The sequence below is a fragment of the Schistocerca cancellata genome, chromosome 1 (genome assembly GCF_023864275.1).
Source record: "Schistocerca cancellata isolate TAMUIC-IGC-003103 chromosome 1, iqSchCanc2.1, whole genome shotgun sequence".
Taxonomy (NCBI): Eukaryota; Metazoa; Arthropoda; class Insecta; order Orthoptera; family Acrididae; genus Schistocerca; species Schistocerca cancellata.
Window position 1 is genome coordinate 566,732,605 of NC_064626.1, and position 17,577 is coordinate 566,750,181.

The 17,577-nt window shown below is 44.1% G+C and overlaps 1 protein-coding gene across 3 annotated transcripts in view; it reads left to right on the top strand.

Annotated features, from left to right (window-relative positions):
- Positions 1-17,577, top strand: part of LOC126181380 (uncharacterized) — a 673,106-nt gene that overhangs the window by 529,585 nt on the left and 125,944 nt on the right. Inside the window, exon 1 of one of the 3 annotated variants that reach the window (XM_049924768.1) lies at positions 12,386-12,557. The exons of the other annotated variants lie outside the window; for them this stretch is intronic. The gene's annotated coding sequence lies outside the window, so the exon portion shown is untranslated. Of the gene's footprint in view, positions 1-12,385; positions 12,558-17,577 lie in introns of those variants that run through there. 3 annotated transcript variants of the gene reach the window in all.

Sequence of the window (17,577 nt, forward strand, 5' to 3'; positions counted from 1 at the left end):
ATCACATGTCAGTTCTAGTATATTTGTCTAATGAATACCCGTTTATCATATGCATTTCTTGTTGGTGTAGCAATTTGAATGGCGAGTAATGTACATCTTTACCACATTCCTTATGGTACTCTTCCATCTCGAATTTGATATTTTCAGAGCTGTATGGGACGCTTGTGTTCTTTCAGAGCTGATCTGATAGGTCGCGGACGTCCCGTTTCGCCATTGTAAACCAACCCCGCGCTAGGAGCTAACCTCACAAACTCCAGACGTGCGCAGGGTATTGACGGTGTCTTTCTTTGGTGGAGTCGCGATCTTCTTCTTGCTCCGACATATTAGTTTCCGCACATGATCGCTGCACGTATGTTGGAAGAGCAGTGCGTTGTTATTCCACCTTCTTGTCACTGTCACTTTTGGTCTTTATGCACATGAATTTACGTTCCAGGAGTTTCCTTCTCTTACGAGCATTGACAGCTCGAAGCACCATGCTCATACAACACACGCGATGAGAAAAGTAACTCTGGAACGAAGTGAAACTACTGTTTGTCTGTCACTCCGATTATGTGATATAAGCTACTCCTGATGTTAAATTCGTCCTAGGCACACTCCTGTAGCTCACTGCCTGCTTCACTCCAGTGAACGATAAGACCCAATCCATCAAAAGGAAATGCACCAGCGAGACCACTGAGTCAGGACCGGTTCTAGGTGTTTGGCGCCCTAGGCGCGAACTGAAAAATTACACCCACTCCTTTTTATTACCATCGGTCTCCCCGATAATTCCCCCTCCCCCGCATGCCACCCACCACCATCAACATCCAACGGGACAACTATGCAAATCTCCTACTATACTTTCAATAAACTAAGGTGACCAGACGTTCGAATTTGCTGAGGATAACCCTCTGTTTTCAAGCCTTGTCCTCAGTTCCTTTAAAACAGGATTTTCCTCTTCTCATTTCCTCAGTTCGTACGCTGTCGGATTTTAAAATTAATTTTGATCGCCCTTTGCCGCCCCTAAAATTTTGTCACCGTAGGCGGCCGCCTGGTCTTGCTTAGTACTGAGTCATATACGAGTTGTCTTGCAGACGCTGTCCGCCTTTCCGTGCAGGCACGACTATCGGCGAGCTTTTCAGTGGAGGTGACTTGACGCAGAAAGTGTCTACATGTAGGCCTACTTGTAACACACAATACGCTGTTGCATAACCATGACCTCGGCCTTTGTTTCGAAACGTGCACACCAGTACTCCAGAGTTTCTCAGACGGAAAGATGTTCACAATAAGTGCTTGAGTTGTACCACTCATGTGGCCTCATTACGCCAGCTACTCCCGTCGTCGTCCACCGCCATTCCACGTCTGCCTCTTCCACTCTACACAACATACTGGTTCAAAATAGCTCTCATCAGCCCGAAGTTTAGATTGAATACTTGAATACTTTAATGCTTTACTAGGCGTGGTGCTGTTGGAGGTGGTACGCCTTTGTCTTCCTTTGACTTACATAGCCACCACTTACACAGGAACTTCAGTTTACCTCGACCTCTGAACAATGGTGCAACTCGGCATTTTTCCCGCACGCTAATCATTGTCAAATATTAACGTGATAGAAAATAAATCTATGTGCCGACTGGGGATTAAACCCCGAATTTATAGTCAGGCACTTACTTTTTAGAATAAAACGATCATCGCGATGATAACAATGATCCTCCATAAACATGATCCTGACTGGAACTAAACAACCCAATTACATAATTTTTAACTTAGTAAAATCTTTCGATTCAGCATAGAACTGACACTTCTTGTAGAAAATATAAATGAGATATTTACCAAGATCTGTGGGCGTACTAGCCGGCCGTGGTGACCGTGCGGTTCTAGGTGCTGCAGTCCGGAACCGCGGAACTGCTACGGACGCAGCTTCGGATTCTGCCTCGGGCATGGATGTGTGTTATGTCCTTAGGTTAGTTAGGTTTAAGTAGTTCTAAGTTCTAGGGGACTGATGACCTAAGATGTTAAGTCCCATAGTGCTCAGAGCCATTTGAACCATTTTGTGGGCGTACTGAGATTTTTTTTTGCGCATGTCTCCCACACAAAAAAGTCCAGAGGGGACATATCTGGGGATCGAGCAGGCCATGGTACAGTACCACTTCTGCCAACCTACGTTTCTGGGAACCGTCGGTCCAGGAATCGATGCACACGACGACTGAAATGTGCCGGCGCCCCGTCATGTTGGAACCACATGAGTTGTCTTGTAGGGAGTGGGACGTCTTCCAGCAATTCTGGCAATGCTCTGGGGAGAAAATTGTAGTAGTGCCTGCCATTTAATGGCCTAAGTAGCAGATACGGCCGAATTAAACAGTCCCCAACAACACCGACCCACACAGTAACGAAGGACCGCACTTTATGAGCGCTAGTAACTGTGGCATGGGGGTTATCCTCACTCCAAACATGCGAATTGTGCATGTTGAAGACTCCATCACGCCCGAACGTTACTTGGGGGGTAAACAACACAGAGGATGGAAATGTAGGATGCATTTCACACTGTTCCAGATACCACTTCGAAAACTGTGCTCTGGGTGGATAATCAACTGGTTCCAGGTTGTGGACGTAGCAATTGCCATCGAAATACTGTTCTTACATTCGTCTGATTCGTCCCCATGTTACGTGCAATTGCACGAGTGCTCATTGAAGGATCCCACTCCAGATACTGCAAGACAGCTTCCTCGCCTTGCAGCGTTCTTACCGTGAAACGGCGTCCCTGTCCAGGTAATCTTCTAAATGACCCTGTCTCACGCAGACGTTTGTACACAGCAGCAAAGGTGGTATGATGCGACGATTAGGATATTGTTGTTGATAAACCCGCTGTGCGGCTCGTCCGTTGTGGTGCGCTACGTAGTACGCACCAACCATATCAGTGTACTCAATCCAGGTGTATCGCTCCATTAGTAAACACAGACAATGCACTACTACACTGGTGGACAACAATTGCCTACAACTGAAGAGCGTAATATGGCCTCCACCGGTTTAAATAATCCTCATAGGAAAAAATGACATTAGGGAAAAGTATTTGTTTTGATGTCCCCTAGAACCGCCCAGAGTTTGTCGGTTTAAATACCTTTCACCCTGTATACTGAGACAACATTGTCCACTTGTTACGGGTTCCCGGGTTCGATTCCCGGCGGGGTCAGGGATTTTCTCTGCCTCGTGATGACTGGGTGTTGTGTGCTGTCCTTAGGTTAGTTAGGTTAAGTAGTTCTAAGTTCTAGGGGACTGATAACCGTAGATGTTAAGTACCATAGTGCTCAGAGCCATTTGAACCATTTTTTTCCGCTTGTTAAAGAGACAACAACCAAATTCGTAACGGAACTGAACCGTACTACGGCCCGAATGTGTTGGGGTCCCTGTCGCACATCGTGAAGAGGAAATATAGGGATGTGTAGAAATAAGGGCTGCATATTTGTTTGATTAATGAGAGAAAATGTAATAGACGTTGACTAAATAGAGTTAGAAGACATCTGAAGAAGAATCCTTACAAATTCTCGAAATCACTTCACAAAACCACTGATTTTAAATGCTGAACCCGTGAACAAGCATAAGCTTCTTCAGATTGCTTGTGTTCAGTTGTGAATGTGAACTAAGAGCTCCTGCGAAGATACACACGTTAGTTTACAGCAGTACAAGGCACAGCCTCTTTCACCAGCCAAAAAGCAGTAGCATGGTGTGATTTACGTTGGTACTAAACTACTCGTACAAAAATAAAAACATTGGCAGATGTGACGTCACTGACCTGGCATATATAGCCTTGAACAGCGAGGGAAAAAGATTTGTATAGCAGGTCCAGAGCATGTTTTACTAAATCACGTTGAGATTTAGTGGGACGCTTAACGTGCCCCGAGTCAAGAATATCAGTTAACAAAATGATTCAAAACGTTCTACAGTACGTAAGTATCCTGTCTGATCACCTGCATCCATTCACGTTCATTGTGCATTCTGACGGACTTGGGAAATTCCAAAAGGACAATGCGACCTCCCACACATCCAGAATTGCTAGAAAGTGGCTGCAGGAACACTCTTCTGAGTTTAAGAACTTCCGCTGGCCACCAAAGTCCCCACACAAGAACATTATTGAGCATACCTCGGATGACTTGCAACGTGCTGTTCAGAAGAGATCTCCATTCCCTCATACTCTTACGGATTTATGGACAGCCCTGCAGGATTGATGGTGTCACTTCCCTGCAGCACTACTTCAGACATAAGTCGAGTCCATGCCACGTCATGCTGCGGCATTTCTGCGTGCTCGCGGGGCCCTACACGATATCAGGCAAATGTAACAGTTTCTTTGCCTCTTCAGTGTACGTAGAAAATAACAGCGGTCCTATGACACCTCTGACGATACCTTTGCTCTGATAAACGCTCGCCGTCCAGGGCAACATACCGGGCACTGTAGTACCCTAGCACCTGTCAGTGCTCAGTAGCACCTGTTTGAAAACACTGAAAGAGGAGACGTGACAACTGCACATTCCTTTACGAAATAGGGCACTGCTTCAGGTATCAATTTACACGGCTGCTCTGAATTGGCTGTCTGATGGTCTAAGGCGGTCACCGTTAACAGAGGCAACCGGTAGGCGTAATGTCTCGCGTTGCGGAGAGCCACACTCCGAGCTGCTTGGCCTAAAGTTCGTCTACTCTCTTATCAAAACAGGGGTATCCTAATGACGCACCTGATTCTGAGAGCGAATCTGCAACATCCTGGGCGAAAAAGCTTCCGTTTCCACCGTAAGTCTCGCAGTCGTATTAATTTTCTCCCCAGCGTGGTAAAAAAAAGCCTGTGCGTTTACAGGCAAGGGGAAGTTAACAGGCACACCTTGACAACCATTGACTGGTTACTGTCAAAGAACCTATCTCTCATATGTAATTTCCTGGAAACAGCTGTTGAAGGTAAATGCATCTTAATATCGTGTTCACTCTTTCACCACGACAGCATTTGCTGTGATCATGCCAAATGATGTAATCACGTTGTCATAAGTCGGTGATTTTTATTTTTTTTCCAGTCATGACTTTCGTGTAATTTGACCATCCTCTGATGCCTTCATTCGTCTTTAGTGTAAGGTGCTTGAGTTAACACTACGTTGTATGCCGTGTCGTGGAAAGACAACAGAAAGCAGAATTTAACTGAGAAGATATTGACTGCGTGATACACTTGAAATGTATTGTGTCAGTTGGTGCCGAGTGAAAAGCAGAAGATGCTAACTTAGCGGAATTTTACTGTCTCGTGTTTTGGCATTGTTCAATCTGTGTGTTCCGATCTCATTTCTGCCATCCAGATCTTGTTTTTACATGTTTGTCCCAAATTACTTACGGTGAAATCTAGGATCCTCCGTCCCTCAGCTGATGGTCGATTATTTCCATTACCCTTGACCATCTGAACGACAAGTTCTGTAAATAAATAGATTCGATTGAGAAATGATTTTTTTTTACATTCTGAATTACTGTCCCTCCTTCCCTACATCTTTATGGATCGAGGCTAGCGATGTAGCCGCGCGGTCTGAGGCACCTCCCGTCGGAGGTTCGAGTCCTCCCTCGGGCATGGGTGTGCGTAAATTAGTTTAAGTTAGATTAAGAAGTGTGTAAGCTTTGGGAATGATGACCTTGGCAGTTTGGTCCCACGAGAACTGACCACAAATTTCCAAACTTTTTCCAACAACGAAACATCTGTTTACCAACGTCTCTACAGCAACTTTTGTTCCTGAGTATTGTTCTCAGTGTTACAAACAAGAGGTTAATTAACAGTGTACAGTATAGTACACAACAGAAGAGTACAAAACTTAGCAGTTAATGTCTTATTGTTACCTGGCATGATATTTCAACCTATAGAAAAACTTCAAGACTTTGGCAAAGAAAACGAAGGACAATATCTGTTTACAGTTACGGAGTATATTTTCTTTTGTAAGCGCTAAGAATAATGTTATCTTAAACTTTCCACCTACGTTTCTTTATCGCATTTGAACACATTTTTCTTCTTTTAAAACGTAATCTTATCTATAAGTAAACCAAAGTAGTTCATCTACTTTGTAGCAAATAAACTCTTTACTTGAGTAATACCGCTACTAATTATCTTTTTAGCAAACCTCCTACCTGAATTAAAATTATCGTCGATAGTTCAATTTTCGCCAGATAAATAAATCTGAATACCTTGGTTGCGGCTTAGACTATGATTATGATATACAAAATAAAAAGAACATGTTGTACACGATACGTCGAAGTCAGTGGAGTCCTAAAAACAAAAGGATGCAAAGAAACCCAAATATCGGTTAGTTTTCCGACAGTGTTATCTGAGTCTTGGGTTTCAAGAAACAATAAGGACATATTCAAAGCGCAGAAATGAAATTTTAAGAGCTACCGAAGGCCGTAAAGGGACACTTGAAATCAGAAATAGCAACAATAGGAAGTAGCTGCCGATGGATAGTGAAAGGAGAGTTAAAAGACAAAAACTCTGAGTAAAACAAGAAATTGCAATGATCACTCTACAGAAAATTTATACAGAAAGACTGTCAATAAAGTTTTAAAAAATCAAGCCAAAGGAAAGAAACATATTCTCATACCACGGAAGCAATGCAAACTGTCACCGGAAATAAACTGACTAATACAGAAATGAAGAAGAAAGAGGAAGAAGAACACACTAGAATTTATTTTAAATGATTCACGTGACATGTACACGTCAAAAGACATTTCATAGTTTTTGCCATAAACTAGGAAAGCCATCTTCTGATACCTACAAAGAACTGATCAGAACTATTACCGTTCTCTGTCTTGAGTAGACAGTTTTACAAAACGTGATACGACGTACAGTACTACCTCATTACACCAAATTTTAATGACGTTTTCTCTCTGTAGGAATTCACTAATGGGGTATTTTTATATTTTCCCAATTATTTTAGTTAATTGAGTAGTAAGTGCTCTCTTTAAGTGTTTTGCCTCATTTCATTTCTCATAATCTTTCCGCTCGACTTATTCGGTTCAACATATTCTGTCGCTTTTTACTATGTGTATTTTCTATTTGAATAACAACTCATCCAATGCATTTTGAAAATAACTTCTCTTGTATATTTTTTGTTCTAACGTCTCGTACGTCTAGTCTTTGATGTTGTACATGTAAATTTTTACAGAATCTCAAATAGAATGTATGATTTTTTAGATGAAGTGAGTAGTCATCATATGAGTTCTTTAAAAACTGTCCTAGCTCTGTGCAAATGCCATGACTGTGTAAGCATGAAATTAACACTGACTTATGATGATATATAATTCAGTTCGAGAATACCAGCTTCAACTCGTTTTTAAGTAATCTATAGGACTAACACAATATCAATCGAATGTGGGAACGCATAAAATCAAACATGAATTTCGTAGTAGTCTTGAGCACCGCGGAGACTATATTTCACAGGGAATAACTTGTTTTAAAGAAATTGACAAAGGACACGAAAACGGTTCATTTGAATGTGGTTGAAGACATTCAGCTATTGAACTAAAATTATCAATTAAATGTAAGTGGGTTATACTTTTTGTGGGCATTAGAGGGGAAAAAGTGGCCGCGTAACACAAAACTGAATTCGTTTATTAGGGAAACAGCCCCTCCCTAAACGAAAGGAATGAGATTCCATGGCTACATATTCAGACTCAGAAATCTACAGGTCTTGCAGAATTCCCTCCGATCACGATAGTTTTCCCGTGTAATAGTGCCAGAATCATACGTGACGCTAATAGTATTGTGCTACGGGGAGTTTTGCTCATTGGTGAGCCGAATATCGACCTTTCTCGCCTTAACATTTCCAATCCGGAACCGTGTTTCCTTCATGGTCGGCTAACTCTCTCGTCAGTAGAAAGTATACACCGAAGGTCGCTCCCTCAGTCGTAAAAACGCTTTTCTTATTTGTCTGTGCCGGTTTAATTTCTTTCACAACCGTCGCGAAACTGATCTACAGCAGTTCCACCGAAGCAGGCTGGGTATCACTGAAGAGGCTGCGAGCTTCTCTGAAGCTGCCCATGTAGAATGTTTCTCATTGCGGGTCGTATTACGGTTTCTTCAAGTTAACGAGTGAGAGCAACGAAAACACTCCCAATCAGTTACGAACCACTACTATTTTTATTTATTCTACAGCACGGTTCTACGAAACCTAAAACTGTTAGACGTTCTACAGTCCTGTCTCATCTGCGACGTGTATTCCCCTGGTGATCTCTGCGACTGAATTTCATACTTTTAAACAAGCATTTGGGTTACCAAGCGTTTCCGTTGTTTTACCATACAGTCCCTGTCACCTTCACAAATACAGTTATCCGCAAGGTTCTTCCCATTATATTCATGAGATGGAGGTTAGGCGAAGTAGCATGTGATAGTACTCATGCTTCGGGCATGGATGTGTGTGATGTCGTTAGGTTAGTTAGGTTTAAGTAGTTCTAAGTTCTAGGGGACTGATGACCTCAGATGTTAAGTCCCATAGTACTTAGAGCCATTTGAACTAAAGACTGAGTCATATGTTAATGTTTGTGGAAAAACAGGTGTGTGTGTCGGGGGAGGGGAATTGGTATATCCAGCCGTCTAATCGAAAAGGGCCTTGTTGTTAGCGGTGTGTGTGAGTTGGATCTTAAGTTTGTAGAGGACGGTATTGGCTGCATGCATAGTGCAATGTCTTTCTGTGTAGCTTGTTGATGAGAGAAAGGAGACAATAGCTCCGTGTCGGCTTATAGCCTTCTCGTCTCAAATAGCACCAAAAGATTCACCTCACTTAATGTTCCCTCCACCAATAGATCACCATCAATAGTTCCACGTCTGCTTCTTTCGCTTACGCCATAGTCCCGCAGCGATCGCAGGGTCGGCGTGGTTAGAACGGATTTGCCGCCACCCCGTACCCCTAGGGATGGAGTCAGTGTACCCAAGCTGTCTGCATCTAGTGTAATTCGTGAAATAGTGCGGACGTGTTTCAAATGTCTGCGACGCGTGTAACACAGCCGGAACGTGGGGACCAGCCCGGCATTCACCTAGCGGGATGTGGAAAACCGCCTAAAAACCACATCCAGGCTGGCCGGCACACCGGCCCTCGTCGTTAATCCGCCGGGCGGATTCGTTCCGGGGCCGGCGCGCCTACCCGAGTCCAGGAAGCAGCGCGTTAGCGGTCTCGGCTACCCTGGCGGCTATCAATAGTTCCACGTGCCCGCACTCAATGATACACTGTGGAGAGGTTTGGAATTTAATCCAGGACATAGGCACAGAGTCTGTTGATCAGCAACTTTATACCACCACCTCCGCTCCCTTGACGGTCAAATACTGCCACTGAAAATTTCCTACGCCACCACGTGTGCGTCTGCTACCTCGACTGTGGTGTGTGGTTGGTCTCCCTCTGAAACTTCTGTCGTTCCTCCTTGACACACACTTCCCTACATTACCAACTTCACTATTCACTGACGCTTCAGGACATGTCCTATCAGCCGATCCATTCTTTCAGTTAAGTTATTAAATTCATCTGCCCGCCGTTTATTCGATGCAGTATGTCCTCATTAGTCATTTCCCTACCCATCTAATCTGTAGCGTTCACTTATAACGCCACATTTCAGAAGATTAGATTCTCTTTGTGTCAGCCCGCATCTCGTGGTCGCGCGGTAGCGTTCTCGCTTCCCGGGTTCCCGGGTTCGATTCCCGGTGGGGTCAGGGATTTTCTCTGCCTCGCGATGGCTGGGTGTTGTGTGCTGTCCTTAGGTTAGTTAGGTTTAAGTAGTTCTAAGTTCTAGGGGACTGATGACCATAGCTGTTAAGTCCCATAGTGCTCAGAGCCATTTGAACCATTTTTTCTTTGTGTCTCAACTGTTTATTGACCATGTTCCAATGCTGCACAAGGCTGCACACCAGAATAACACCTTCAGAAAAGACTTTTAACATTTAAATTTATGTTAGTGTTATCAAATTTCTCTTTTTCAGAGATGCTTGTCCTGATATTGCCATCTGCATTTTATATCCTCCCTACCTCGGCCGTCCTCAGTTACTGTGCTGCCCAAATAATAAAACTCACCTGCTACTTTTGCGTCTCATTTACTAATCTAATTTCCTAGCGTCGCCTAATATAGTTTCCTACATTATATAATCCTTATTTTACTTTCGTTGACGTTCATCCCACACCCTCTTTTCAAGTCACTATCCATTCCATTCACAGGCTCTTTCAAGTCCTTTACCATCTCTCACAGAAGTAAAATGTCATCGGCAAGTCTCAAAGATTACATTCTCTGGGAACTTCAGTGCCTTGTGCAAATTTCTCATTTGTTTCCCTAACTGTTTGCTCAGTATACAGACACACTAACGTCGATTGCTGTATTTCGCGTTTGTGGACTCAAATGCAAGTCCAGCCGCCCAGATTTAGATGATCTATGGTTGCCCTAAATCACTTAAGGGAAATGCGGGTATGGTTTCTGTTCAGGAGGACACTGCAGATTTCCTTCCTCACTTTCTCCTATCCGAGCATGTGGTTCATATCTAATAACCTCGCCATCAAGGGGCACTAAACCCCAAGCTCCCTTCTTCTTTCACCTCTTCACATTATGAGCTCATTTTTATTCCTGTACTGGACGATGGTTTGTTTGGATTTGAGTGCTAACGGGTACAACTGTATCGGATAACATTCCATAACAATAGCACCAACTGCAGCAAATGTGCCTCTTCAGTTTAGAAACAAACCGCTCAGTCATGGTACAGAAAAAGCAAGGTCGTCTGCAACTCGTACAAAAACCGGACAGCAGTTATGAGTCGATGAAGATGAAAGAGAAGGAAATGAGGAGTAACTGTAGCCTCTCCCGAAGGCTATTCAGTCTGTTTAACGAATAAGGAGTCCAGGAACCGAAGAGGAATATGTAAAGGGAATTACGGTTCAGTTAGAAGAAATGGAAATTTTGACGTTTACCGATTGCAATATAATTATGACAGAGGCGGCAAAGGAGTTAAAGATCAATTGACTGGATGGATAGTATCATGGAAAGAGGTTATAAGATGAATATCATCAACGGTAAATTAAAAGTAGTAGGTGAGTTTTGCTAGTTGATGAGCAAAATAAATGACAGTGTCCGAAGTAGTGAGAATAAAATGTAGACTGCTACTATAAGAATAGCGTTCCTGAGAAGAAAGAAGTTTTTGTCAACATCGAATTAGGAAGTCTTTTCTGACGGTATTTGTCTGGAGTTTAACCTACAGATGTGAACATGGAGAATAAACAGTTGACACGAGAACGAACCAGAATATTTTTAAATGTGGTGCTGAATATTACATGCGTCGGATGATGAGGTAGTGAACCGAATGAAGGAGAAACTAAGTTTTAGTCACAACCTGACTAAAAGTAGTTCTCTCTCTATAGGACACCTTCTGACGAATCAAGGAATCGTCAGGGGAGGGAGGGAGCGGGGAACGGCAGGGGGGGGGGGGAGTTTTTCGGAAAAGGGGGGACGGAATTAAAAATTATAGAGAGATAAATTGTTAATAGTGGACAGGAACCAGCCACAAAAAATAGGTTTTAGGTTACTTTATTCAAAAAGTCCCGGTACCAGTTTCGAATTTGTACAGTTCATCGTCATAAGGCTTTCGTGGTTTCGTCAAAGAAATATAATGCTTTGATTTATCACTAAGTTGCCGTGAAATGTCAGTCTGAAACATTTTTTTTTATAGTGTTCCTCCTACAAATCATATTCCTAATTCTGGTTGTATTTTTAAAATCACTTTACGTTGGCTTGCATTACTAAACACTTTCGTTTGGTCACAATACAAACTTACATTGCACACCACGTGTTTCGATGCATTTACAAAACATGTTCGCAAAATACACGGTGTCCATCATTCATCATGCCTTTTTGCTCTTTTTTAAGAAAAAAAATGATTTGTAGAGGGGGACTAAGTCTGACTACGGTAACCGGGTTAAAAAGGATGTAGGTTGCAGTAGTTACGAGGAGAGAAAGAGGCCTGTGCAGGATAGACTAGCTTGGAGAGCTGCATCAAATCAGTCTTCAGGCTGAAGACCACAAGAGGAAGTGTCTCCTCGAACGTATTTATGAAATAGCTGCAGAATAGCGGAAGAAAAAGAGCGGATATGAAATCACATCAAACAAACACTGCTTCACACCGCACCATCACTGTGTGCACTGGCGGGAGCTCACGTCACGGAGCAAAGTGGTGAGGCGCCTGCCACGTGCTGACGGCACGGCTGCGGTGGACTGCTGTGTTCCGCTGTTACTGCACAGCTGCCCGCATCTACTGACCTTCAGCTGTGTCCCCTCTCCCACTCCCAGTGGCCCTTCCCTCCCCTCTCCCTTCCCCCAGAATCATAAGGCGACTGCTTTCTACTAATGCGCGTTGCGGCAAGCGCGAACTCTCGCCCGGCAACTGGAGTCGCTATTTTTGGCCTCGGCTCTGCACGGGGCAGCTCTACCGGTCTCGCACTGCGGAGGTGTCCGTGACAATGCCTCGTTCATTGAGGACTGTTGACGGTGGTGACGCGTCCGGCGGATGGGGCCGTTGAGGTTCGGCTGACCCCTCGGTGGTTTTCCAGAGGAGCAGGGTATGTCACGACATTAGATTTCATAATCTCACCCCCCCTACCCCACCTCTCTCTCTCTCTCTCTCTCCCTCTCATATCTCATCAACACAAACACGACACTAAGACTCTGCATGTTCTCATCTCGGTCACCTACACTCAACAAAGAAACAGGGTAGCTATAGTTAAACTTTGCCGCGCGGGATTAGCCGAGCGGTCTTAGGGGCTGCAGTCGTGAACTGTGCAGGTGTTACCGGCGGAGGTTCGAGTCCTCCCTCGGGCATGGGTGTCTGTGTTTGTCCTTAGGATAATTTAGGTTAAGTAGTGTGTAAGCTTAGGGACTGATGACCTTGGCAGTTAAGTCCCATAAGATTCCACACACATTTGAACATTTTTTGAAGTTAAACTTTCACTACTTGAGCCAGAGTAGACGGAAAAATACGTTACCTTCCATTAGGAACGTGGGTGCGCTCAACGTCTGCGATATGACTTTCAAGTGATAGAGCACAGCAGTCAGTAGTCCTTTTCTTTCACGTTTTAGTAGGCAAATCTAGATTTTGGCTGCTGCCTAGTGATTATCAATAAACTATTTCATGGTATCAATACATGTCCTAGTACGTCAGTCTCCTGTTGTTCGGGCTTCAGTCTCGAACGAACTGCGATATAAGCGCCCTATCCATTGATACCATGAAACAGTGCATTGATAATGGCTGGGCACTAGCCAAAATCTGGATTTGCCTAATAAAACCTGAAAGAAAAGGACGACTGATCGCTGCGCTCTATCATTTGAAAGGAAAATTATTTACTGTATGGCTACCCAACTTTATAGGGATGATGTCAGACTATGCGCTGTAGGATTTGTGTTCGATAGAAGCCTCATTCGCGAAACACGACCGTAATCCAAAATGCTCTTGGCGCGCGAGACAAGGTGTGCCATCTACTGTTCCAAAGATTAACTATGAAAAACATATTGGCGTACAAGGATCAGTATCATACATTGCCTGTTTCAGAGATCAGGCCGGTCTGTTTGAGAGCCTCTCGCAGAATGCTCCTTGCAGCCATTGTGTGAGCTTTCAATATCGTCACACGTCGAGATTGTGGGATTTCTGATATTTTTTTCGGTTATTTGCATCTCTGGTGAGTAATACGTCATTTCTGGCAGATCTTTGACTAACGATACTGAAGTATTCATTGACTGTGTTGCACGCTGCTGACAGGGCAGTTGCTGTATCCCGTTGTAGTGTAGTATGAATCAGTTCGCGGAAGTGATCGGGTTCAGCGTGGAATAGAAGAAAAGCGATTATTGATATGTCGAGCGTATTTTCTAAATATGCCGTAATTTGATGTGATTTTTACGGTATATGAGTGCCGGGGGCATCCTTTGTAACACAACTTACTTTCAGAAAACATCCTGCCGGCCGCGGTGGTCTAGCGGTTCTGGCGCTGCAGTCCGGAACCGCGGGACTGCTACGGTCGCAGATTCGAATCCTGCCTCGGGCATGGGTGTGTGTGATGTCCTTAGGTTAGTTAGGTTTAAGTAGTTCTAAGTTCTAGGGGACTTATGACCTAAGATGTTGAGTCCCATAGTGCTCAGAGCCATTTAGAAAACATCCTGCTCAGGTCCGATCGTAAATAAGAAGACTGTCAATGATGAATGTTAAATTAACTCACGTTCGTTAGCTGTGATAGATAACGGATTAATATGGCTTGTAATATAGGCAGATAGCATCATAATTTGGCTCTGGAGAGGCTATTCTATTTTGTATCTGTTAACGTTATTGTTATTATTATTAAAACTTGTACGTTGAGGAAACGAGTATAAATAACCGTCGGCATCCTCGCTTTGACCGGATTAAATATGTCACTGCTCCAGAACGAACGCTTCATGCCCCAGCTATCGATCTGCAGTCAGGAAGATTCTGAGATCCGTCCGAGAGCTGGACTGGAAAACGACAGGTGACACTAATGTGACTGGGCAGTGTATGAGGAGAGAAAAGGATACGTGCAAGATATCAACCCCAGTAGTCGATTCGACGTAAAAATTTGGGTCATAATTGTGACACTACGCGTTTATTACCTTCTGAATGCTCAGTTTTTAAATGGTCGACCGCACCCATTGTTCGTGACTCGCTCCGCCCCGCCGCAACCGCCTAATGCCTGAAGGCCGAGTACTGCAGAGCGGAATCACAACCAGCGCTTCCCCCCCACCCCCTTCACAGGAAATTGAAGGCGAGGGAAGAGGAGCGATAGGGGGTACGTCTGTTCAACTTGTTTTGAAATCTTGTTCGATAGCACGTTGTTTTACACGAAAAGCTTAATTCTTATGAAATAGCGTTATTGACTTTTCGATTTACAATTTAATCATACCAGTCACGTCGAGAACAGCACAACTCCTGCAAATATACTTCACTTTAGCAGTGTCAGCTTTTCAACGCAAAGAGAATTACTCACAGCAGCGATGTTAGAAGTCAAACAGCGCTACGCTATTTTTAATTACCTATTCATTTCATTAATTTACACTGCATTTGTAAATCACATGTAAAAGCGTCCAAAGCAAAGACCGAGCGAGGTGACGCAATGTTCAGCACATAGGACTCTCATTCGGGTGGACGACGGTTCAAACCCACGTCCCGCCATCATGATTTAGATTTTCCGTGATTTCCCCAAATCGCTTCAGGCAAATGCCGGGATGGTTCCCTTGAAAGGGCACTGCCGATTTCCCTCTCCACCCTTCTCTAATCCGAGTTTATGGTCCGTTTCTAATGACCGCGTTGTCGAGGGTACGTTAAACACTAATCTGCTCCTGAAAGTAAAGAGATCTCTCACACCGGTTACAGGTTAGAAACCGCACAGTTTGACGTTAGGGACTAAGCACTATCGCATTTTGGTTCAGTGACATTATGGACGCGAACCTCACTCCGGTGTAGAGTACTTCGCGCTCGGGCATCAGGCGGCTGCAATTTGGCTGAGGGAGTGACAACAACCGATGCGCGCAGAAGTTAAAATGCTGTACTTTCACAAGGCCATAACTTCGTACTATCAGAATTATGGCGCAAATTTTCGCACGGAGTCTACACTCGGGCTGAATCTTGCAAGCGTGATTTCTTCCCCTAAAAATATGAAGTCAATTTGATTATTTTTCCTTTTAAGAGGCGATCACGAAAATTTTGCATGAAGTATTATACTAAGGAATACTGTGCCACAAACTACCATAAATTTCCACATATGGCACCGAAGAGTCTATGCGAAATAGAGTGAAAATCTAATGTGGTGTCAGATATTTCATTCTAAACTCTAGGTAAATTTTGTTGTTAGCTTGTAGAAGGAGGTAAGAGAGCTACAGTTACTTGATACGTCTGAAGAATTTAAGACTGCCTTCTACTTACTATATTAGCCTGTAAACAGCCCATGATAAAAATTATAAGTCTCTTGTCTGGGATCGTCACTGGAGATTGTGATGAACCGTTTCATGAACCAATAGACACATTCACTGTCTGTTTTACCGTGACGTATGTCAAATTATTTAACTTTGAAATGGCTGATTCATGTGTACCCTGTGCGCTATGTTAAGCATTAAGAATTACAGGAAAGATCGCCTGAAACTAATATAAAAAGTCTTCGCTTTAAAAATTAACATTAACAGCTCTTTTTAACTAAGTATTACTTATATTTTCCACGAGAGCTAACGTGGAAGCAGTGGACACACGTTCCAATAAACGGGGTGTCGAACCGAGCAGGGGCGGAGGGGGGGGGGGGGGGGGAGGCGCTGGTGGTAAGGCGCGCAACTGGAAATCGAAAGGTTGCTGGGTGGAATCATGTCGGATCATGGAATATTTAATTTACCTTTTACGTAACATTCGCCTCGTAATGATGTGTAAATTTGCCAGGCACGATAAGTGGTCCGAATTTCATTTCGAATTGCAGGATCCCTTTTCCCGGTGGGATTAGTGGGCTAAATTAAGGAACGCAGGTCACCAACGTCGCATCCAATTGAGGGACTAGCATCAGATCGTTGGCCAATAGTATACAGAAGTAGTCTTTAATCTGAAAAATCTGAAAAAAAATTGACCGAGCGGGGTGGCGCAGTGGTTAGATACTGGACTCGCATTCGGGAGGACGACGGTTCAATCCCGCGTCCGGCCATCCTGATTTAAGCTTTCCCTGATTTCCCTAAATCACTCTAGGCAAATGCCGGGATGGTTCCTCTGAAAGGGTACGGCTGACTTCCTTCCCCATCCTTCCCTAATCCGATGAGACCGATGACCTCGCTGTTTGGTCTCCTTCCCCAAACAACTCAACCCTTTCCAAATACTGCCACATAAGATTTGCCGACCGAGTGCCTTGTTAAGAAAGCACAGTCTTCAGATGGACGTTTTTGACAGGTTCTTTGCTGCCGAGCGCAGACAATTTGGAGCCTTCCAGAAACAGCGCGTTAGTCAGCAGCTCCATAATGTTGAGGGGCGACCGCGCCTCCATTGCGTGCAAATGCGTGCCCGCGTCGTGCTGGAAACGCGTGCCGAGCTAGGACCCCAGAACGGACGCTACGCGTCACGACACTGACACGTGGGTACCAACAGTGACACGGGTCGCCCAGATAAGCACACTGCACGCGCGGCCCCTCTGCGTGGGCGTGGCCACCACCGCTACTGCCAAACAATGCCACATTCCTACTGCGAGCCGATTGATATTTGTCGATATTATTTTTATAAGCCGTGTGGGAACGACCGTGTTAGCTTATATATACAACCGGCACAATCAAAATAATCTTTACATACAAACAGTGTCGACCGTCTCCAACGACCATCTCTGGACTGAAATAAAAAATTAAAACTTCCATATAATTTGAAATGTGACATGTACAACACATTTAGCATTACGCAGTCCAGTCACATTAATGTGACCACCTGTGAAAAGGCTGAATAACCGCCTTTTGGAGCGCTAACTGTTGCGAGATGTGCACGAAGAGTGTCAGTGAGGTTCTGAAAGGCACTGACAGGGATATCGAACCTCGAAGTCTCCGGTGTCGTCGCCAGCCGCGCGAGGT